The sequence below is a fragment of the Notamacropus eugenii genome, chromosome Y, assembly GCF_028372415.1.
Source record: "Notamacropus eugenii isolate mMacEug1 chromosome Y, mMacEug1.pri_v2, whole genome shotgun sequence".
NCBI lineage: Eukaryota > Metazoa > Chordata > Mammalia > Diprotodontia > Macropodidae > Notamacropus > Notamacropus eugenii.
In genome coordinates, this window is record NC_092880.1 from 12,870,924 (window position 1) to 12,896,475 (window position 25,552).

General features: G+C 37.0%; 1 long non-coding RNA gene across 9 annotated transcripts in view; it reads left to right on the forward strand.

The window, feature by feature from the left end:
* Positions 1–25,552, forward strand: part of LOC140516648 (uncharacterized) — a 155,087-nt gene that overhangs the window by 3,740 nt on the left and 125,795 nt on the right. For all 9 annotated transcript variants that reach the window (XR_011971406.1, XR_011971405.1, XR_011971404.1 and 6 more), the window contains exon 2: positions 24,481–24,527. This is a non-coding gene — a long non-coding RNA (uncharacterized lncRNA). The remainder of the gene's footprint in view (positions 1–24,480; positions 24,528–25,552) is intronic.

Here is a 25,552-nt window from a genome sequence, read left to right on the forward strand (position 1 = left end):
AGCATTTTCTCTATAGAGATGTTAGGGCATCAAGAACGGTCTCATGAGGTGAGATCACAAGGGAGATTGAGAGTAGAAATTTTTTAGAGGTAGAACTTAGCGTAGTATGTGGACATGTATAATATAAATGTGCATACCTATATAAAAGTAACAATTTGCATAATATACTGGATTAAAAACTGCTCTGTGAAGACATTGATGAGTAAGTGCAGATGAGTGGCAGAAGTTGTAAGAACAACTGTAAATGTCAGATTCTCTACTTTAGAGAGTGATAAACACATTTTGAGAAAATGGGCAAAAAAAAGAGAAATAGATTTGGACTTGGAGCATCTTGTTTTGAATCTTGGGTTTGCCACTTAACTCAATGTGTAACCTTGTTGACTAAGTCACTTAATCTGTTTTGGCCTCAGTTTCCTTACCTGTGAAAATGGAGAGCATAATAATTGTAGAGGTTCACAGTAAGGCTTAAGTGAGATTCATGTTCTTTCCAAACATTGTAAAAAACATACATGCATACACAAATCAGTTATTAGGGCGTACCATTCTTTTGGAATTAATTGAACAGCTTCACAGAAAGCTATGAGGCCATAGAAAATGATTTATACAGGCATGTTTGATGGGATGTTTAGGGGTACATTTTGGCCACTTCTGAATATTCTCTAACTGCAAGTTCTTCACCTAATTCATCATATTTTCCCCCCTCCAATATAATTCCTGACTTCCTTAGTCTGACCCCAATGCAAATTAGCAACCCCACATCCCTAAATGGAAAGTTTAATGACTTTTTGTTGCTTTTTGTTTTTCATAGAAGCTTATTACTAGATAGCCAACTTTTGGTGATAAACCTTTCTGAGCTTAACTCAGGTTTATCCTTTGACAGTCTTTGTGTTGTATTGCATGGGACCGTGGTATAGGTAGGAATTACCTCAGATTATTTAATCTATTTATGAATAAACTGAGGCCTATGGAGGTTAAGTGACTTTCCCAAGGTCACTGAGAGCACCCAGAATGTCTGGGGATTTGATCTTTAGTCTGCCTAATTCCATATTCTATGTTCTTTCCTCACCCCTTTGCAGCATGGTCGGATGTTCTGACAAAGAGTTTGGGAGTACCTGGTTACCTCTACTCATGACAAAGAAACTTAAAAGAACACCTCTAGACTGTGTGTCCTCTTAAGTGACAGTGGAAACTTTGTGCTAGATGTTTATTTCTAGCCATCAACTCCGTTATAGCTTTGCTATCCTTGCCCCTTATCTTCTCATTCTAGTTTGACCTTTCTTATCTCATGAATAATAATGGTAATAATGATGATGCCAGATTGCAATAGTTCTCCCTAAAAAGGTGGGAATATTTTCAACCTTTTAATTTTTTTTTTTGTGGAAAGGCGTTACAGAGAAAAATTTAGAGGCCACTGCTTCAGAAGGTTTTTTCCTGTAGCTAGTTATTCTTGCATTATGGAGAATGAATATGAACTAAGTGGCTATGTAATTTTTTTCGTGGTACATTGATTTCCATTAGAGAAGGACAGGATTGTGGCAGTGGTGAATCACTGACCAACCCAGTCCCTTTTGGCTAAGCCTCTTGGCATTTCTAGGACAAACTGCAGTCAGTTCTAGTACTGTTACTTCTCGTTAGGGATTTTTGGTAGCAGCCAGAAGAAGCTATTTGCAACCTTCCTCCACCCTTTTTTCATTTAAAAAAAAAAACAACAACAAAAACCAGTGTTCCCTAGGTCATATGGTTAGGGCATATGCCTGTACTTCAGCACGCTTCTGTGTGATAGCATGAACGCTATTACTTTTATGATTTTTACCTTTGTATAGAATTTCAGGTTTTTTTGCTAACTGCCTTTATAATCAATTTTTATGGTTCAGCTTAAAGGCAGGCAGAGTTACAGTCATCTTTGTCAGAAATCATTTAGCACAGTCTAGAGAAAGGGCTGAATTCTAAATACTGGGCTCTTACTGTGATGTGCAAAAACTCCAGTGAGCACAAATTAGATAAAGTTGAAAAGAAAATGTGAACTCGTTATTATCTCTAGAGAACAAACTGTTAATGGGTGATACAGCAAGTAAGATATACTTAATGATTTTTACCTATATGTTTCAAAACAAGGAAATAATAGCTTAGAATTGGTTAAGATCAATGGCATTTCGTATCCAGTGGCACCCAGGGACATGGTGGAGAGCTTGGTAATTGTTTTACATGTCTACTGTTTTCTAAAATGTTTGAGTTCTGTGCAATTACCAGACGATGGTGCAGTTTGTATGTGCGTGTGGGAAGCCAAAGTAGAGCAGAGAGGACACTTGATGAAAACTGACTCTGGGCTTTTTTATAGGTTTTCCCCCATGCCTGAAAAATCTTCATTTCTGCTTCCTTGACTTCCTTCAAGTCTTATCTTAAATGCCACTTTCTACCAGTTTCTCCCAATCTTCATTAATCTTGGTGCTTTCTGTTTCTTGATTATTTATCCTGCGTACAGATTGTTTACACATAGTTGCTTTTATGTTGTCTCTCCCATTAGACTAAGCTCCTTGAAAGCAAGGGCTCTTTTGACTTTTTTGTATCACCTGTATTTAGCACAAGGCCCAGTACATAGTGCATACTTAGTAAATATTTATCATCTAACTCAATAAAGTGGGTTAAATAAAATATACTCATATTTTCAGGTCTCACTGACTTAGGTACTTTGTGTTAAAATTGCTGTCACTAATAGGATGCAGGTGAGATTTCTCCGTGTGTCTGTCTGCCTGTTTGTCTCTCTCTTTCTCCGTCAGTTCCAATTACCAACTATTTTGTAATCTGAAGTCTTTAAGAGTTACTTGGAGCACTAGTGAAATTAAGGGCTTTGCCAATGAGTCAGAAGTGAAATTTGAATCCAGGGCTTTCTTGTTAGGAGCCTTGCTCCTTGTCATTATTTCTCATTGTATTATGGGGTAGCATACTCTTAATATGCATCCTTTTTCTTTCATTCTTTCACTTTCTGCATGTATGAATGGAATAGAACATGGGAAATAGAAGTGTGTGAAATGATATACTGGTTAACCCTATATTAGGGTATTTACTCTATGCTGAACTTAGTCATGGGTTCTGTAGTTTTACAGTAAGGAAAAAACTTGGAAATTTTAATAGTAGTGCCATCATTAGAATCTCATAAAAGGTCACTTTGCCAAATACAGAGTTATAATTTGCAATGAATATACATTTTATATATAATATGTAATATTTTATAACAAATACATATATATGCACATATACATACATCTGTATAAAGTATACCTTGTAAAATGTATATAAAGGTGCCCAGCTGACTTGGATTTTCCTGGTCCCTTTCTCCTGTTCTGTGCTGTCCTGTCCTCTCCCCAAACCTTAAACCTATTGCACCCTGAAACTGGGACACCACAGGGCCCTGCCTAAGGGCTCCTCTTGACCCTCCTTGCTTTTGAGTGATTATCAATAGTAACTGTTGCTGTTTCCCTCCCAGCCTGATGTCTTTCTTTTCTTTGCCTCATTAAAGGGGCCACGCCCTGTCTACTTCTTAAACAGACCTATTCAATGAGTGGGCATTGCCTCACCCTAAGTGAGTACCTGAAAAGACCATGGCCTGAAGGGCCCAAGGTCTCCCAGTGCTTCCTGGGTCATCTCCAGTCTCCCTGTTGGATGTCTGACCACTGGACCCAGATGGCTGTGGAGGAGAAGTGAGGCTGGTGACCTGCACAGCCCTCCCTCACTCAGAACAAAGTCAAGTGCAAGTCATGTCATTATTTTTCTGATGGCATGGTCTTCTTTGGCAATGAAGTTCAAACGCAATCTTAGTATGTACAATATACTCTATATTATGATTTTTAGCCATATATATAATCTAGGTTAATAATATGTAATATAATTTTTGGAGTAATTTATTTTCAGCATTATCATCTTTTGCTCTATTGAAATCATACTGTTAGTACTTCACTGTCTATTTTCACTAAGTTAAAAGGCTGTATAGTCAATTCCATCTAGTTAGTGCGTAGTCTTATGAATTGCTTCTATCTCTTTTTGTCCTGTACATTGATAATAGAATAATAATAATCTTCTGCTCTTGTCATTGCATTTCTCAATGAGGCCTACGGAATTCAGAATTCTTAATATGTGCTTTATTAACTCCTCCGCCACTCTTCACAAAATTCTTTACCACTTGTCCTCCTTAGACTATTATTACTGCCCAGCGTCAACTCTTTGCCTTGGCCACAGGTCTAACATGTTTGGACCTCAGCTATTGTAACACTGATGTTACATTAGTGTGATTTCTCTCTACAATATCAGCTAAGTTCCACTCATCAAACATTTGAAAATGCCTCCTATATGCAAGGTACCATGCTGCTAAAGACAAAAATGAAAAATAATCACTGACTTTGAGGAACTTACACAGATAAGTAAATACAGGCTAATTTGAGGCAGCTTCTTTTCTATCCTCATGAAATCTTTATCAAATTTATCCCTTCCTCTATGTTCCTATTGTCATCATTCTGAATGCAAGAGCCCTAACATGTAATGCTCACGGTTGTCACTAGAGAGGGAGACTGTAGAATGCAGTTGACTTACAGCATACTATAAATGTGGCTTCCACTCTACCCTTTTTGTCTCTGGATATTTAAGCAACCACACTATTAAAACAATGAGGTTGTCTTTTTCCTCCTTTTCTTCATAAGGACAGTATAATGTAAAACTTCAGGTGAGCAAAAATGTTGGCCTAAAAAGATAAATAAAGCATGTTACAGTGTCTGTTAATGGATGAGCAGAAGTAGGGGAAAGACAACCCCTTTTCCTTAGAGATGGTGTAAGCAATGACTTGAGCCCTAATTTTTTTCTCTGAGCCTGCAGAAGGAGATGACTTTCCTCTTAAGTCATTATTCTTCTGTGCTGAAGCTGAGTCTTCTGTGTGGTTTCTCTTTTTACTTGTTGCCTCTAGTGTGACAGCCAGTTTTGTGTTTGTTTTGGTTTTGGCTCAGTTTAAATCCTGGGCAGCGCAAGGCTAAAGAGGCTGATCTCAGTGCTGCTTATTCCTTATTTCTCCTTTGCTACCCTCCTCTGAAAAATGGAGGACTTAGATTAGGTGATTTCTATTTCAATTTCTGTTGAATGTTCAATTTCTGTTTCAATTGTAGTCATAGAATTTGAGAATAGAAAGATACTCTACTTGCAATTTGGTTCAACACGTATGTAAAAGACATCTCTACTATAACACATCTCATATATGATTATGTGGTCTCTACTTAAAGCCCTTCAAGAAGGGGGAATGATATTTTTATTATAAAATTTGTCATAGATTTAGAACTACAAGGGATCCTATATATATCATCATCCATTCTAAGGCTTTTAGCATGATGTATACAGTTTAAGGTTTTATACATATGTGTGTGTGTGTATATATATATACACACACACACACATATATACTGTTAAGGAATGTTAAGAAGTCGCCTGAACTTATTTTTTTGAGTTGCCATATTATCCCGAAACACTGGACCCAGAGTATGCAGGAGGCCCTGAATGTGTGGAGAATGAAGCCTCCCTCACCAGCTCCTCCTGTGTGGAAGGTCTTGGGTGTTATGACAGGCACCAGTCAGTCTGTATTAGATTGAGAAACTGCTTGTGCAGCTGGGATCCTTGTAGATCATCCTGTTTTCATGGTCTAGCAGTTCCCAAGGGAAAAGAATGTGTTTTTGCCATAGCCTTGCCCCTCCACTTCCAGAGGTGTTTTTTTTTTACTTGCCTTTACTGCATGTTTTCCCCTCCTGTGCCATGCCCCTTTAGGGTGAGATTTGTGTTTCCTTATCCTTCCTTTTTTGTACTGCTATAAATATGCAAACTTGTGTATGGATTATGAACTGTTTGGGTTCCACATGCATGTTAATTTCTCATATAATAAACATAGTTTTCACATAAGTTTCACCAAGTTGTGATTGTCTCTTGATAATACAGACATGTTGTGTGTGTGTATATACAAATATACTTATCTGTGTGTGTATAGTCAGTTATTTAAGAAGTCAGGAAACTACACGTACTATATAGAAATGAAATGATCTTCACTCAGCTTTTCAAATTTCAAATCCACCACTTTTTGTTTTCTTTTTTTACTTGATTTTACGCCTTGAGTCTAAAGTCCTCAATTTTTGCCTGTAGGTGGGTGGGGCAGTGTTTTCCATGGAGGAGATGTGAATCTCACAGTTCTCCTTATCACAAAGGACTACTTGATGCCTTTGTACTCAGGCTTTTAGCTTCTGCTTTGTCAACCTGAATGAAAATTCCCTTCAGAGTTCTGTCCTAAATATCAGTGACCACTTATATGCTCAACTCCATGACTGGAAGATATCAATAAATAACGTTGTTACTCAGATGTTATATTCCGTTATTTCCTTACATTAGATACCATTTTCTCCCTACCTTTGACCTTTTGAGTGTCATACTCATTTCTTTCTGTAGCAGCTTGATGGTACAGTGGATGGTTTTGGACTTGGAGTCAGGAAGACTTGATTTTGAATCTTGCTTCAGACACAATGTGACCTTGGACAAGACACTTAACCTTTGTCAGCCTTAGTTTCTTCATCTGTAAAATGAAGATAATAGCACATATCTGTGCTGTTTTTAAGATACATGAGACATGTTGAGAAGGCTTCTTAAACCTTAAAGTGGTATATAAATGTAGGTATTATTATTAATAATATTAGTATTTGTCATGGATCCTGGAACCCAGGTCCCATCACAGTTTTGTAGTTGCCATTTGCCTCTAGGTATCTTATGGGTAAAGCTGGTAGTCAGTGTTCTTATCCACAATAAGGAGATAATAGTCTTCACTGCCTTCTCTTTTCATCCCCCCCCCCTGCCCCCGCCCCGGATCCTTTCTGCCTTCCTCCTCCACCCCAATCCAAACTGTCTAAATCCATTCTCACCACTGAGTGTATTTTCCAAATTTTTGAGGAGGGGTATAAGGAATCTCAAGTTATCTGGTCATTGGGCAAGGCCCAGAAAAGCTCAACCAAGGGGACTCTTTTGATTAGGTAGCATACATTCCAGTGTTCTTTTGAGAAGTGCTTTTTGCTCTTTAACTCTCTGTAGTAACACTGCCTTTTCTGTGAAGATACTTCTTTGTAGGCTAGTTTCTCTGTTGGTTTTGTGTATGTGTCTGTGTAAGATCTATGACCTTGGCCAAGTCTGTTTATCTCTGTGCCTCAATTTCCTTAGTGCAATGGTAATTTAAGATTAACAGTGGGTGGGGGGAAGAGTTAAAGATCTTCCCCTCCCATTAGTAGACCTCAGTATCTTTTGTTAAGGAGTCCTGCCCTCCAGCTCTGAGGTAAGGCTTTACTTTGGGAATTAGCTATTGGAAATGTTTGTCCAGAGGAGACTCCGGGCAGCTGCTAAGGAACCCCTTCCCTTTGAAAACCCATTTGTCTGTGGTAACTATGTTTGTTTTACTTCTGGTCAGATAGTTGGAAGCCTTCTTTGTTGGGTTTATTCCTGTGTATTATCTCTGAAGTGTTCAGGGTGCTGACTCTTTCTTGTGATTTTGTTTGTGAGTGACTTTAAGTTTCAAGTGGAAGAGTTTGTACTTTATCTTAAAAGCAGGTGGGAGGCATGGAGGAATGAAATCATGAGTTCTTTACTTCAGGGATGTTTATTTGGTGTCTGTGTGGAGGATGGATTGATGATGAGAGGCTAGCTATAAACACAAATTAGGAGGTGGTTGTAGTCCAGGAGAGACATGATGAGAAAGTGAACTTGTGTGGTGGCCATGAGAGTGTAGAGAAGGGAAATGATATGAAAAGTGGAGAGGTGCAATTGGCAAGACTTTATACTTGGATAAAGAAAATAAAGAGTCAAAGCTCACTGGTAGGATGGTGATGTTCTCAAGAAAAGTAGGAGGAGGGATGAGCTAAGGCTCATGTTATCATTCAGCCCACTTATCTCCCGTCTTGGCTTTGTGAATATCAATTCAATTCAATTGAACAAATACTTATTAACAATCATCAGCCTGTCAAATGTCTTCTTGAAATTAAGGTTATAACAATGCTGAGTGTATGCTAGTAGAATTTATGCTCTGAGTGAATTTTTAAATAGTAGGAATGGATTTATGTTAGTGCATTTACTGTCTCTTCTCATCTCCCTCATTAACAATGATATATTTTTATGCATTAAGGATTAAAGGTAAATACTGTGGCAAACTAAAGTTCATTGATCCATTGAGGTCTGAGCCAAGATCATGTCTTTTTGACAGTTCCATACTCTTAAAAGATTGCTTTAATGAGCCCCAGAGTCCAGATATGCCAAGATTAACTGTATTTGTGGCTTATGAAGACAGGTCCTGAGAAACCCAACTTAAATTGCAGTTGGAGGGATTTAGATATTATAGTTTTGAAATTGAGAAGAAATACACCTCATATAGTCTAACAATTCAGGCTCCCTTGAAAAGCAGTCAATACCACCTTTGCTGGAAGGATGGTTACAACAAGAGATTTTTAAAAGAATGATTCCATATGAAACTGAATCCTTACTGAATACAGTTTTTATGTGTGTTTATGTCATGTAAATATATACAGTATATATATGAAATTTTACATGATATTACAAGCTCGTCCTTTCTTTTCTGTGTCCCTTTAAAAACTCCTTCTTGTTTTAAAATGTTTCATTGCTACTCTTTTCTTTCTTCTGCTACATTTTCTTAACTTTTCTCCAAGGCTAAATGTGGTTATTACAAACACGTACAATTTTAATTGTTTTTGTACTTTCAATTTATATTTTATGCAGAATTTTTCCTGTTTTTGCTTACTTTAATCAGCATCAGTTCATATAATTTCCCATGTTTCTCTGAATTCTTCATATTTGTTGTTATGGCAAATTATTTTGTCATGTCATAGCTTTGTTTAGTAATTACCAATTTTGTGGGCATCTTCCCTATTTTCAGTTCCATATTAACACAAAAAGTTATGCTGTGGGTAACTAATCATATATGAGACTTTTCTTTTTGTCTTTGATATTCTTGGAGTGTAAGTCTAGTAGTTCAATCACTTTCTTGGCGCAGCAACAAAAATGAACGATGATAGCAGTATTATCTGATTGGATCCTCATGGTAACTCCAGGAGTATGATGCTTGTTTTATCCCCATTTTACAGATGAAGAAACTAAGGAAGGCAAGGTTAAGTGACTTGCCCCGCATCAGCTAGCAAGTAGGTTTCTAAGGCAAGATTTAAAAGTTGAGTCTTCCCAACTCCAAGTCTAGAACTCTAAATTGCTTTCTAGAATGGTTGGAACAAATTCACTAGCAGTTTATTAGGGTACCTATTTTTTAATGACACCTACAACATTGACTATTTCCATCTTTTTGTAATGTTTGCCCATGTTTGGGGTATGAGGTAATGCCTCAGAGTTGTTTTGATCTGTTTTTCTCTCAGTGATTTAAAATACTCTTCATTGTTTATTGTGGTTAATAGTTAATATTTTAGAACTATTTATCCACATATTTATTCATAGTAATATACATTGGACAATGACTGCCATACATTTGTATCAATTCATTCTACATACTGAATATTATACCCTTTTCAGAGATATTTGATTCAAAGGCTTTTTTTTCTCAATCATCAGTTACTTTTATAATTCTTGCTGAATTAATTGTTCTTGTATAAAAGCTTTGAATTTCCATCTAATAAAAATAATCGATTTTATATGTTGTGACACCCTCTATGCCTCATTTGGTTATGAATTCTCCACCATCCACAGTTGTGAAAGATCTTGACATCCATTTTTCTCAGCAATACCACAGCTTGGCCTATACTCAAAAGAGATAAAAAAGAGAGGAAATAGTTATTTATGTACAAAACCATAGGATCTCTTTTTGTGGTGGCATATAAATTGGAAACAAAGAGTATGTTCAACTGTTGAAGAATGAATAAGTTGTGACATATGAATATGATGGAATACTATTGTACTGTAAGAAAGGAGGAAACTGATGATTTCAAAAAAGACAAGGAAAGATTTCTATGAATTGATGCAGAGTGAAATGAACAGAACTTGAGAAACATTTTGTACTACAAGATCCATATTATAAAAACAATGAATAGTAATGGAAACTATAATAATGAATTGTAATGAATATTATTAAAAATAATTCATGGTTAATACAATGACTTTTCATGATTCCAGAGGAAATTATAATAAAACACGCTATCCATTACAAGGATGTGACAAATTTAGGGTACAGAATGAGAATATATATGTGTGCATGTACACACATGTATGTGTACATATATACACATATACACAACAGATATATTGAATGTACATGAATATACAGACACACACCATATATACTAATACACATGTGTATATGTATGTGTATTTGTTTAGGTACATATATGCACATATACACATATGCATATATGCACTGAGGGAGTTTGTCTTGCTTGATTATGCATATTTGTTATAGTTTTTTTAACAATTACCTCTTTATGATATAATTTGGGGTCTGGAAGCATTATTTTCACTTCATTCCTACTTTTTCCCATTATTTTTCTTGAGATTCTACACCCTTTGTTCCTTCAAATGAATTTTGTTATTGTTTTGTCTGGGTCCGTAAAGTACCCCATTGGTAGTTTAATTGGCATAATGCTAAATCTGTAAGTTAATTTAGGCAGTATCACTGTCAGTATTTTACTGGCACAGCCCAACCATGAACAATGAGTATTCCTCCAGTTATATTATTCTTTGTTATTTTAAAGAGTTTTAAAATGGTATTTATTTTTATTGATATATTTTGTTTTTCCATCATATTAATCTCCAAATACATGCCTCTGGCAACCGCTCCTCCAGAGAGACATCTTTTGTTACAAAGAAGGAAAGAGAAGCAGAAAAAAGCAGCTCAGCAAAATTAACCAACACATAACAAAATGTTATGGCTTATGCAACATTCCACATTCTTATTTGTACTTCAGATACATTTTCTCTTCTTCACGATTAAGTTTGGTAATTACAAATACAAGGTACAATTTCCTTTTCTTTTCTTCTCTCCCTCACTCCCTCACTTCTCTCTGTCACTCTTCTTTTTATGTTGATATAATGATTTTGTACATCAATTTCCTGGTTCCACTTATTAATTTTGCATCAGTTCCTGTAGTTTTCCATGTTTCTCTATATGCTTCATCTAAACAATTTCTTATAAATAAGAAATATTCCATTATATTCATGCAATGAAATTTCACCATTCTCTAGTAGAGAGACATATTATTTCTAGTAGTAATACAAAAAGTATTACTGCAATTATTTTTGCTATACATGGGAACTTTCTATCTTTGCCCTTCTTGGGTTATATACTTAGTGGTGGATTGCCTTGGGCAAAAGGTGTGAATTTGAATTACTTTCTTCATACAATTCCAATTTTTTTGCCAGAATTATCAGGAAAATTCACAGCTTATAATTGTGTACGAGTTTTAGTAGATTTTAGATTTATTACCAGCATTTTATACTTAATGTTGAGTAGGATTTCTCTTTGCAGTACTTCCTTCTGGAAGTATGGCTGCTATATGGAAAGGATCATTTTATCGATTTATTTTGCATACTGCCACTTTGTTATTCGTTGCTTCTAGTTTTGTTCATTCTTCCAGATGATGGCCTTTAGATAATTGCAATCATATCTCTCCTAGGTTTTCTTTTCTCTAGGTTTAAGAAAGGGCAAATCTATTTCTCATGAATCAGAGCTAACTCTAAGTGAATGGGCCACCTCATGAGATAATCCTTTCCTGTTAATTGGAGATTTACAGTTAAAACTGTTTGAATCTGTACTTGTTGGGTATGTTGTGAAAATAATATAATTCACTTTGTGCTTTGGATTTGATAGCTTCTGACATTCTGGTTTTAAGCACCTCCTAAAATATAAGACCTTCCCCCAAGTTCTTCTCTGTTTCCTCCTTATGTCATGATAGGGATCCTAGTTTCTGGAAAGACATGCCACTGAATAGCAAGTTGCTCTATGTTGAGAGAGTTTTGTGTATGATTCTAGGGATATGATGAATCTGCTGCCTGAGAACCAGCAAAGCAGCAGTATGAAGAGACTCATCACCAATGGGTTAGTTACTAGGATGAATTTCTTGACCCTAACAAGCCACCTCTTCTTCTGTAATTACCAGGGTGGGATGGAGGGATAGGGGTCAAAGAATCACACAGATTTTGAATCTCTGAATATCTCTTTGTCCGATAAGTAGCAGATTGACATATACTTGACCAAACTAACTCACCTAAATATAGATCAGGAGTGGGAAACCTGAGGCCTCGAGGTCACATGCGGCCCTCTGGCTCCTCAAATACAATCCTTTGACTGAATCGAAACTTCACAGAGCAAATTCCCTTAATAAATAAATCCCCTTAATAAAAGGATTTGTTCTGTGAAGTTTGAATTCAGTCAAAAGGCCACACTTGAGGAGCCAGAGGGCCACATGTGGCCTTGAGGACACAGCTTCTCTGTCCCTGACATAGATCAAAATGTTTTTAGTAAGCAGCTACTAGGTGACAGGCACTGTACAAATGTTATTGTAGTTATCAAACCAAGAAGACAAAAAGGAGTTGCCTTTGTTTTAAGGGGATTATTAAAAAGAACTTTTTGAATTCCCAAAGTTACTTCAGCCAACTCCTCTATTCAGTCCTGGTATCAGTTCATTGATGGTTTGCATTGTTTGTCCAATATATTTACATTTCTTCTTCATTCCTTCACCTGTAGAAGGAAACAGGAGAGAAATAAATGCACGATATCCTATGCATTTGTCTACATAAATACCATTCTGGGAAGGTGAGGAATGAGTGTATGAGAAAGAGTTATTGTTTAACTTGTGCGCAAAACTAATGCAGCAGTAGGGTAGGGAGAAAAGAAGAACTGATTTTAATGCCTTTAGAATGTGTTCAGTCTATTTTATCTTTTCTATTGGAAGCTCCTTAAGGGAAGGACTTGGGCCTCCATGCTGGGTTAGATGGTACAATGCAGTTGTGGGTAATTAGTAAACATTTACTAATAAGAAAAAGAATTAGTAGCAAAAATAATCAGTATACACTGGATCAGTAGCTAGAGGACTTAGGTTTCCATCTTGACTCTGTCACTTACCAGTTTTTTGACCTTGGATAAGTCATTCAGATCTTCCAAGCTTTAATTTCCTTATTTATAAAATGAGAGCATTAGATTACGTGACCTATAAGGTCCCTTTTAGCTCTACATCTATAATGCCAGTATGAGCCATGTTTATTCTAACATCTAACATTATAATGAGAGGTAGCCAGGTGGCGTAGCGAATGAGTACTGGGCTGGAGGCAGGAGGATCTGAGTTCAAATCCGACCTCAGATCCTTCCCAGCCGTATGATTCTGGGCAAATCACTTAAACTCTATTTGCCTCAGTTTTCTCATGTTGCGTTTACTTCCCAGAGTTGTTGTGAAGATTAAATGAAATAATATTTTTTAAAGCTCAGTGCCTGGTATAGAGTAAGGTGATGTTTAAGTACCAGCTGTTATTATCATTCTTATTGTTAATAATCTAATTGTACTTAATGGAGTAATTAATTATAATTAACGCTTGGTTGGTTGGTTGTTGTCCTTTGTTCTGGAAGAGGATCAAAATGACATCACCATGATAAAGTGAAGCTTCTTTGGTCCGACTGTGGCTGATCAGACCCATACGAGCTCAGAATGCTCTACCACCGGTTGGGCACAGATAGTCCAAGTGAATATTTGGAATGGATACTCCAAATTTGTGCATCCTGTGTTTACTTTGTGCTGTCTCAATTCTGCTTTGCTCATAGAGCACAGCACTCTTTCTGATGTGGGCACGCCGTGCTGAGCGGTCCTGTGCCAGTGTCTCCCATGTCGCACAGTTAAATCTAGAGTTCTTGAGAGAGACCTGGACAGTGTCCTTGCATCGCTTCTTCTGACCTCCATGTGATCGCCTGCCCCATGTGAGTTCTCCATAAAATAGTCTTTTTTGGCAAGTATACATTTGTATTCAAACAACATGGCCAGTCCATCAGAGCTGCGCTCTCTTACAATAATAAATGTAGTTACCAAGTAAGTTACAAAATTCAGCTAAAGTTTCTTCCATCTCAGGCTTTTATAATGATACAATGAAAGGCATGGAAAGAAGAATTGTTTGTCTAAGTAGCACATGTCAAAACAATGTCTGCATCAATGCCTAAAGACATCATTTGTAACCTGTTACTCATCATCCCAAAGCCTGGCACTTCTGTGGTCCTGGTCCTGGAACCATTGTGGTTCCAAAAGTGTCCTTCTTTGGCTCATTTTCCCCACCCCTCCTCCCTAGAGGTATTTCTTGGATATCTCTGACTTGATTATAACTTATGTCTTGTTTAGCCATTTCAGTCTTGTCCATTGCTTTGTGACCCCACTTAGGGTTTTCTTGTCAAGGATTCTCAGTACTCTGTCACTTCCTTTTCTCACTCATTTTACAGATGAGTGAACTGAGGCAAGCAGAGTTAAGTGATTTCTAAGGATCACACAGCTAGTTAAGTGTCTGAGGCCAGATTTGAACTCAGGAAGATGAGTCTTTGTGACTTCAGCCCCAGCACTGAATCCACTGTGTCATCTAGCTACCTGAATCATATCTAAGCCTCCAGAGATGCAAGTACAGGGTTCTCAGCCCTGTATAGCACTCAAGGTAACAATTTCTACTTGGTACAGTTTTTATTTTTACCTCACAGAAAATGCATAAATGACATAAAGGACTTAGAGTGGTCCATAAACAATCGATACATTTGTTTCTAGTGTGTTCCACTTTCCCCCAGGACCATTTAGAGATCTCTGGACTTAGGAAAACCCTTGTTTGGACATCCATTAGAATTGAAATTAATTTGGTATTTCTAGACAAGCAATCTCCCAACATTACCATGAGTCTCACTTTCACCCCAGAGACCTACACAAACACCCAGCCTCATGGTACCACTCTGACATCTTGGATTTCCTTAAGGGAAACACACTTGGAATTGTCAGACAAAATTCAGGGTTTGGTTATTGTTATTTCCTCATGTTGGAACTTTAGTCCTTGATTGTACCTCTAGCTCCATGTGTTACGTGAATAATTCTATGTTCCAGGAGTGGCTGACACTTCCAGGAACTCTTTCATGTTACCATGGCCAGATGGAGGTACTTTTCCACATTTCTTTTCTCCTCTTCCCTCCCCCAATTCAGGCTACTTAGGTCCTGCCATTTTCCCCTCCAACAGGATGCTAGGCAGAAACAACTCCATTTACTCCAAACTTCCTGTCAAAGTCTCTTGTCCCCCCCTCCCCTTCACCCATTGCTTCCCATGTGGGAACGAAGCCAGAATCTCTGCTTCACTCAGGCTCCTTCCTCTCTTTCCCATATTGCTGGGTTGGCCTCACTAGCCTCCCTCCAAACTTTGTTCCCCACCCCCTTTTTGTAGACGAGGCATAGTATCTCATACTGTTTGGATTAGTTAGGGGTCATTATTTGTAATTATTTTGTTAAGAAGACCCGTTCTAACGATCCATCCTGCTATTCTGTCCTAATGTCCACCTTTCTTGACAATAAGCTTTCATGTACTTGTTGACTCCCTCAATGATAGTATGAGAATGGGAACCATTTCCCTTTTGGGGCTTATATCTCCGCAGAAATTGAGAGACAGTGTTGCATAGATAGAGTGCTAGCCTTAGAGCCAGAAAGACCTGAAGATAAGACACACCTCAAATAAGTATTCTTTTGTTGATCTTGGGCAAATTTCTTTACTTCTCGGTGCAATAGGCAACTCTCTTGGACTCTAAGTTACAGAAAAGGTTTAGACCTGCATTAGTAGGAGTTCCCTGCATCAGTGAAATCTTAGGTTCAGTCCCTTTTACTATAATCCTCCTAGCACTCTGCACAGTGCTTGGCCCACAGTAAATGCTTAACCACCCATTTGTTCATTTCTCAGGATAAGTTGTCAAAATACACAATGGCCAATGATTACGTAAAACACTAATCTAGATTATACAGTATTTTATTTAAGAGAAGTTGTTTCCAAATTCAAGAATTTGTATGAAAAAGTAAGGACCTCAATGGGTAACATGTGGTATATAATAAGGTCTATAGGATCAGAGTGCCATGGATTACTTTGGACACAGATAGTAGTGGTGCTACCACTCAGCTTAAATTGCAGGGAACCAGTGTGATACTGCTTTGACTTTAGAACCATCTTGACTACTTTCTGTAGCACAGTACATAAGTCCAAATCTTATAGGTTTGCATTGATTCAAATCTGATATAATTCAAATATTTGGAATGACAGCGTGACTTACAATAAATAAATAATTAAGAAATTAAAGAACTACTTGGACCACAATAGGAAGAGTTGACAGTGGCCTGAAAGGAAAGAAAGTAAGCAGATTTAATTTGATCTGGGGCAAGGAACTTAAATTCTCTGGGTCTCAATTTCCTCATCTGTAAATTTACGTGGTTCATCAACATGACCCTCAGGTCTAAATTTTTGGAGGAAAAATTCTCCATGATTCTAGAGGTTTTAGACCCTAGAAGGAAGTCTAGAGTCTAGACCAATGATTCTAGAAACATTAAAATTTCATTTATAACAGACCATTTCTACTGTATTGTTGAACTTGGGGAAACGAATTTTTGGACACATTGGTCATGAACTTATTTCTGTAAACCTCAATTGAGCAAGCATAAGCTATTTATATACTCTGATTGAAGTTGGTCTTTCTGCCCACAATTGAATTTATTTTTGTCCTACTGCTTTTTTATTTATTTTTTTGTTATTTAAAACTTGACAAATGCCAAGAAACCTGAACACTTCCATATATAAATATCAGAAAAAGAGGATTACACTGCATATGAAATATGGAATCTATTACCTATAACTTGCTTAAAAAGTAAACAATTGATTTATAGTATTTTTTTTTTTGTTATAAAGGACAATCTGATTCCTTTCATTACTTTTAATAACAAATTTAATAGAAAAAATTATTCTTTTATATGGAGATGGTGTTGTATGGTAGGAGAAATACTGCAAAAGATGGGGGTTCTACTCCTCCCTTCTTGCTCCATGCCAACTCCTCATTGAAGCTACATGAGACCTTAGACAAGTCAGTTTATCATAAGGGGTCTCAGCTGTGTAATTCACTAAAAATGTTAATTGCAATTACTTACCTACTTGAAAGCAGGGGGTTAGGCCAGATGGTCTGGGAGTTCCTTTGAGTTTTAAGATCTATGATGCTAGGTGATTAATAAAAAACTGGGCCTATGCATAAAGCGAGGAGTGTGTTAAAGGAAATATAGTAAATAAAATGAGTCAGAATGTTCTTACACTGTGCCTGTAATGTATACACAGAATTAGGAGTAAATGCTTGGGAAATTGTTTTTGCAGGTTTTCTATAATACCTTGGGGAAGTCTGAGAGAATTCATACAACTCTTAAAGGGACCACTATGATTGTTTGGAGGACTTTAGAGGCTATGAATATCTCATCCACCAAGGAGCATATAAAGTTGCTAAGTATAGCTACTTTTCACTCTCCAATGCTAGGGTGACTCTGAAAGAGAACTGCTAGTTTGAGGAGTCCAGGATTCAAAAGTTAAACTGGATTGGGGTTGATCTTACTAGGAAAATTACTATACAACATTTCAGTAAGACTCAAAGATTAGTTAAGGTAGTAGATAAATTGAATTAGTTAATATGACTTGGTAATTAAATTATTCCTCTGGAGAAACAAGAGGAATTAGGTACAATTTGCCTTTGTATTGAGGTTAACAGGTGAATCAGACAGAGATGTAGTGAAATAATGTGAAGTAAAATAATTATCAAGTCCTAAGCTTTTATACACTGATTTGTCTAAGATCTCTGGGATTGCACTAGCAATACCTAGTATAAAATTCTTGACAGTACATATTTAAATTTATACTAGAATGCTTCTGGGGATGTTGAGGTCAGTACTTCATAAGGCTATTAGAAAAGCATTTCTTATGTTAAATGGAAACCTGTTTCCCTATAATTTTTGCTGATTGGTCAGGGTTCTGCTCTTTGGAGCAGCACAGAACATATACTCTGTGACCCAGTGACACTGGTCTCCTTATTTTTCTATGTACATAAAACTCAGTCTTCTACTTCTGTACATTTTCACTGGTTTCTCTTCTAGCCTGGAATGCTCTTCCTTCTCATCCCTATCTCTTGCCTTCCCTGACTTTCTTTTCAAACTAGCTAAAACCTACCTTTTTCAAGAAGCCTGTCATAACTACCCCCATAAATTATCCCCCATTTTTTCTATCTGTATCTTGCTCTTTCCCCAACTTCTCCTCCCAGTGACTATGCAGTAATATTGAGATAAACTCTGCCAGTTTCTTTTACCTAAATGCTTATATTCTGAATTTTGTTTTAAGCAGAAAGAGGCCTGGAGTTAGCAAAAGACAGACACAGTTTTAAATGGGGATGGAGAGACAAAATTCTATCTGAGTGTTAGGGTTTTTTTTTCTAATTTGGGACTCTGAGCTATTGTAATGAAGCTATCAACTTTTTGTCTGACATAAACTCCATAAAATAGTAGAGGAAGGGGCCACAAGACCTAGTCTGAGAACCCCAAGGCTAAAAGTGAGCTAGCTCTTGTGACAAGTGATGGCTATGAAAGTCTCTAGCTTCACATGTGAAAAAGGAAAGATGGCAGAGAGACCTAAGTGAAAGTGATGAGACCTAGATGAGGTGCAGGTCTTCTTCTCCCAGAATGGAAGAAGGATTCATGACTTTTGAGATCCCTTCTAGTTTCAGATTTTTGATCCTATAAATCTTTGGGAACATGATGAAACCAAACTCAAATATTCAAAGAAAAGCATTGAGCTAGGCCTCTTTTTAAACAAAAACTACTTTATTTCTACTGTTACTGTCTTGGTTCAGTTGTTTTATGATGTTCAACTCTTTGTGTCCCAATTTGAGGTTTTCTTGACAAAGATACTAGAGTAGTTTATCACTTCCTTCTTCAGCTTATTTTACAGATGAGCAAACTGAGGCAAAAAGTGTTACAATGACTTTCCCAGGATCACACATCTAGGAAGTATCTAAGGCCAGATTTGAACTCAGAAAGAAGAGTCTTTCCTGACTTTAGGCCCAACACTCTATCCACTGTACCAGCTAGCTGCCCCTTATGTCTTCTAGTTTAATTTATAGTGAGATTTCCAAAATGAATATGGTCCTTTCAGAAAATGAGAGAATCACAAGATCTTAGAGTGGAAAGAGACTTTAGAGGCCATCTACTCTCACTCATAGTGGAATGAGGATCCCATATGAGTCCCACTTAGTACCTATGGAGGCAGCTAGGTGGCACAGCAGATAGACTATTGGGCCTGGAATCAGGAAGACCTGAATTCGAATTGACATTTAGACACTAGATGTGTGCCCCTACTTCTGTCTGCTTCAGTTTCCTCAACTGTAAGATGGGGATACCTATCTCCTAGAGTTGTTGTTAGGATGAAATGAAATGACGTTTATGAAGTACTTAGCACAGTACCTGACACACAGTAGTCACTTAATAAGTGTTCGTTCCTTGGTTCTTCCTCCATCTACATCATGAATCAATTAGCAAGTATTTCTTAAATGTCTACTGTGTTTCATAAACTCTGATAGGTGCTAAAGATACAGAGGCAAAAGTGAAATGTGTCTAACATCATTCTTACATTCTATTAAGGTGATACTATATATACATGCAACTATATACCATACATATACATAGATATGTAGATATAATGCAGTAACATCATATTATAATTATAATAATGTAATTAACAAATATATACATGCTTCTGTATATATTTGGAAATTGAGTAGGAGAGATTCTAATCTTGAAGACTGATGGATCAGGAAAAGCTTCAGGTATGAAGTGACATTTAGGTTTTGAAGGAAATTAAAGATTTTAAGAGACAAAGGTAAGGATGCGTGCATTACAGTCATGGGTGACAGTCTGTGCAAAGTTGGATACAAATGCTATATATGAGGGACAATAAGTAAGCCAATTTTGTTAACTCACAGAGGACAGGAAAGAGAGGAATGTGCAAGAGAATTGGAGAGGTCATTTGGAGCCAATAGTGAAATACTTTAAATGCCAAAGAAGAGTATATTTAATATTAGAGGCAAAAGAACCATTGGAGCTCCATGAGAAGGAACGTGAAGTCGTCATATCTGGGCTTCAAGAATATCACTACAACTGTTGAGTAAAGGAGATACTGGAAATGGAAGAGAACTGAGGGAGGGAGATCAAATAGGAGGTTATTGAAACATTCAAGAAGAGGCGATGAAACCTTGAACATACAGACTTGTGACTCTGAGAGTAGGAAGAAGGGGAAGGATATCAGAAATGGAACCACAGAATCAACAAAACTTGGCACTTGATGAGATATGGGAGATGAGGAAGAGGGAATCACTGAGATCCGATTCTGATGTTGTGAACTTGGACCCTTGGAAAAACCTTTGAAAGACTCTTTGAAGGATAAAAATAGGGAAATTAGGAAGTGGAAGGGCTTTTGGGGGAATTTTTTTTTGACAAATTGAATTTGAGATGTTGATTGGACATTGAATTGGAAATATCCAATAGGCAGTTGGTAAAGGGGGACTAGAGAAGAGAAGGGAAAATAAGGTTAGATATAAAATTATGAGGATCATTTACTTAGAGCTGTTTTTTGAAACCATGTTAATTGATGAAATCACTGAGAGAAGGAATATAAAACAGGGCCCAAGCTACCCTTCTAGTTAGAAGGCAGCAAAGAACATTGAGAAAGAGTCACTGGATAAGTAGAAGGAAAAGCATGAGACACTAGTACTCCAAAATCCCAGAGGATTCATGGCACATAGAAGATATTCAGTAATTGTTTGCTAAAATCATCATTGAATTTAGTAGTTAAGACTCAATTGTTAATGTTTGATAGAGCCATTTCCTTATAAAGTGGTATAGTTGGAAATTAGATTTCAAGAACTTGAGAGGAAGAGAGTTGTAAGAAAATAGAGGCAGCAAATTTAAATAATTCTTTTTAGGAATTTGGCAATGAAAATCATAATAGCTCAAGGAGTTGGCAAGGTAAAGTGCCGATTTTCTAAAGACATGGTAATTTTGAACCTGCTTATAGGCATTGGGGAAAGACTATAGACTGAGCGAGAATTAAGTTGAGAGAGAAAGGGAATGATTGCTAGAATAAACTTTAGGGAGAGAGTAATTGAAATGGAGTCAGTGGTACAAATTGAATGGTTTGCTACCTTTTCTTTGCAGACTGTCAAAGGATAAAGAGGATAGGTGAAGGTATAGAGGGATAATGAGGTATGAAATATGGGTCATGGATAGATGAAGGAGCTCAGGATTTTTCAGTCAGGTAGCAGAAAAGATTATTTGTTGAGACAGGGGGAAGTAAGTAATAAAAAATAAATTCAAAACCAACTCAAAAACTTGGGAGAATGCTATAAAAAAAGATGATGATTGACTCAGAAAACAGGGAGATTTAGGACGACAGAGGTCACACTGGGAATAAATATGGATTTAGAAGGAGTTATACATGTGTGCAGATAAGTATTATACAAGATAGAGCATAATAGGGTCTAACACGCTAGTCTGGGATTTTAAGGATCAGAGGTATAGTTTTGTTGACCTGAAAACTTGTTAAGAAAAGGCAACAAGCTAAATGCATACATTTTATGATTTATTTAATTAATTAATCAATTCCCTATTAAAGACAACGGTAACATAATGCATTATGGAGCCAGAAATGTTCTGGCTACCCAGTACAGAAATCTTCTGGCTTATATACATTTTGCCGTGAGAAAGGAGTTCTCTTAGATAAACACACTGAAAACAAAGTAGCATCAGTTGGGTTTTATGATCCCAAGCTCTGGGCATCTTCTTTCCCTAGCATGCCTTTGAAGTTGTTTATCTTAACAGAGTTGACAAAGCTGAAGTTACAACCCAAGGTATCTGTGTTTTTCTCTTATCACTAGGATACTAGAAGAAGGGTCTGGTAAGGAAGTCCCATTTGCTTGACATCAAAAGGCATCCTCTAAGTTAAACATAGGGGACTATTAGGTTCAGGCTCTTCTTAATTCAAACTTTGAACCTTATTAAAGTCTAAAATTTATATTAAATATTATCAGTTTCATACTGAGTTTGATCTAGCTATAGGGAGGTTAATTGCAATAATACTTTACAAGTCATTGGTAATGGACACACACACACACACACACACACACACACACACAAATACCCATACCATGACCTTCCCTGAGTGCCCCCCCCCCCCCCCCCACGTATATGTACAAAGATTCACTTCTGTAAGTTTTTATTAGGAAATCCAGAGAAATGAAAAAGCACATAGGAATATCCAAAGAAACCAGCCAAGAGGTACTGGCTGATTATGAACAGCCCAAATGTTTATACCTTTAAATACAAAAAGTCATGAGTAGATTAGGTAAGGATGATCACAAGGCTTAATAACAATGATGTCTAGTATTTACAGAGAGCTTTAATGTTATATTTACATGCTCTATTTTTCTAAAACTGCTTCCAACTCTTCCTCATTATTGAACATCCATCTTTTGTCCTATATGATTAAGCTCAAATTTGTAGGATAGGGCATCCTGAGCTATATTCTGAGCTCCAAATGCTCTTTGGAATATGCTATTCTTATTCCCTCCTTCTCCTAGTGGGTATGAAATATTCTTATGTTAATTGAATGCCCTTTCCTTTGTATTTGATGGTCTTTCTCCTGATGGTTTGCGGAACTTGTTTCTGAATTGAATTGTTAAATTTAATCACTATGTGTCTTGGAGTTTGCAGCCTTGGGTTTTTTTCTGGAGGCCATCTGTGAATTCTTTCCATTGGGATTTAATTTTATATATTTAAAAGTTTTGAACATTTCTCTTTTGTAATTTCCTTCATTATGGTATTAAGATTTTTCTTCTTGTCCTAATCCTTAGGCTGTCTATACATCCTTATTGTTTGCTTGCATAGTAAACATATTTACTATTAATTTTTTTTTTGCCTCTCTTCTAGGTTATCCTTCATTTCTGTGTATATGCATTCCCAGTCTATTCTCTTTTGTTTCTTTGGTGACAATTTTCCATTAAAGATTCAGGTTTTTCTATTGTACTCATTATTTTGCTGTGCAGGACTTAGATTCTGCTTTCATAATTCTCATTTCTCTTTTAAACCACTCAAGAACATTATGTTGCTGTTCGACGTTCTCTTCTAATTTTACAGGGTCCTCTATTTCATCAAGCATTGGATCATTTTCTTTCATTTTGCAATATTTATTCATACATGCCTGAACTCATTTATTAGTCTGGAGGTCATGTTTCCATCTGTTACTGTTTTTCCTGCTGATGTATCATTTTTTTGAAATTTCTTCTTCCTGAAATCATTGATACTTTCAGTCTCTGCACCCCCTGCCCCCATTTTCTTTATCACTCGCTTCTTGACTCCTTCTCCTCTGATTTTGGTTTCCTTGGGGGCTGAATCTCAAAATTTCTCAGACTCTTCCCACACTGGGCAATTCAGGACTGACTAAAATGATTATTGGGTAGTTAGAAATGGCCTTAGATGGTTGTGCTCTATCTCTGAGGCTTGGTGGAGTGCTGCACAAGACCTTACGCTCAGAGTACCTGTCCCACTCCCTCTGTTCCTGAGTTCTCTGGCCTGGCTCTAGCAGTTCAGAGCCTGCTCACCCTGGCACTGGCAGCTTATAAGTTTGCAGTGCTGGTGCTTCTGGGTGACAGCTCCCAGCAGGCTTTTGTTCCTGATGGTCTATGTCCAACCTAGCTGTTGAGACCTCAGAAACTTATAAAGTCTATAACCAGGGTCTCTATGGCACTTGAACGAAGGAGGGGGGAACTGGGTGCAGAAACTAGTTTTAATGGAAACCTATGCTGTGTCCTTGGATCTGCTGGTACAGTCTCACTGCCACTAGTGTAGGAGGGGACAGAGGGGTGCTGAGTGCACTCAGATTCAGTGAGCTGATGTCAGTTCCTGGGATTTGAGCTTTTTGTTTTTGTTTGTTTTTGTTTTTAACCTTCCTTTGGATTCTGCATATCCTGGACCATGGAAACAGCTGAAGTTGATTTATCTTTGATGCATAATTTCTCTTTTGGAGTGGTTTAGAGTTGTGGGTATTGGAGAAAATGTTTAGTCTGTCATCTTGTTGCTCACGTGGCTCAGAAGGCTTTGCATGTTAACTCATTTGAGTCTCATAATCTGTGAAAGTAATGGGATTATTATCCCTATTTTATATGTGAAAAAACATGTTGAGGAAAGATAAATGACTTGTTCAGGGTCACATGGTTAACTCATTATCTAAGGTGAGACTCACATTCAAACCAGAGCACTGCATCACCTCTCTTCCAAAATAATGCTTTAATTTGCACAGTATTATCATATTTGATCTTCATAACAACTATGTGAGATATGTATTATCATCTTCATTTTACAGATGAGAAAGCTGAAGCTGAGAGGAGAAGTTACTTGCCCACACAGCTAGTAAGTGTTGGAGGTAAAATTTGTTACCTCTTTCCTGTTTTTTAAATTTAAATTTTTAAACTTTTTTTCCCCAGAGATAGACTTTGAACCCAGATCTTCTTGAACTTAAAATCAGTGCTCTATGCATTATACAATGCAGCTGGGTATTGTAAATGATAATGTTTAATATAAAATTTTGGAATAATCTCTTTGTTCTCTCTGAAGTAAACTCAGAGAGTGCCTCTTTCTATGTCAGCAAAAGCCAGCCAAGGCCGACTCTACACTCCTTAAGGAGACCTTTAACCTAAGACACTATATCTTGAATAATAAGACTTTCCTTTGATGAATAATGAGACTTTCCTTTGATGAATCTTATTATCTATAGACACATACTATGTTATGAATAATGGGACTTTCCTTTGATCTATAGACATATACTATGTTATGGTGTATTAATGATAAAGAAATTATAGACATCTTAGATCATAATTTCTATTGAACATTGTTTACCCTTTCCTATGTCAATTATCTGTTTAAGGGAGGAAGCCTGCCACTTACTAGTGGTGGGGTTTCTTTCCTTATCACCGAGACATATGCTTACCCAGCTTGGAATCTCAAGGCCTGACTAACATTGCTTTGTTAATTGTCCTGTCTTACTGAATTTATGATTTGCTTAATTAGGAGAGTTTCTTTCTCATGGCAAAATGTACTTAAGACAGATGATTTCTGTACTAGATAGTCAGAGTCACCTCTGACTCCATAGCACTATGTAACTGTTTTCTTTATAGGGAATTGATTAATTAATTAAATCATAAAATGTATGCATTTAGCCATGTTGCCTTTTCTCTAACCAAGTTTTCAGGTCAACATAGTGGATAGAGTGCTGTACTTGAAGTCAAAAAGACCTAAGTCCAATTTTGTGCTCAGACACTTACTAGAAATGTGATCCGGAGTTAGTCGCTTAACTCTCTTCCTCTCTGTAAAATGGGGTTAATAACAGCACTTACTTCTCAGTGTAGTCATGAGGCTCAATGTTCAATCAGTCA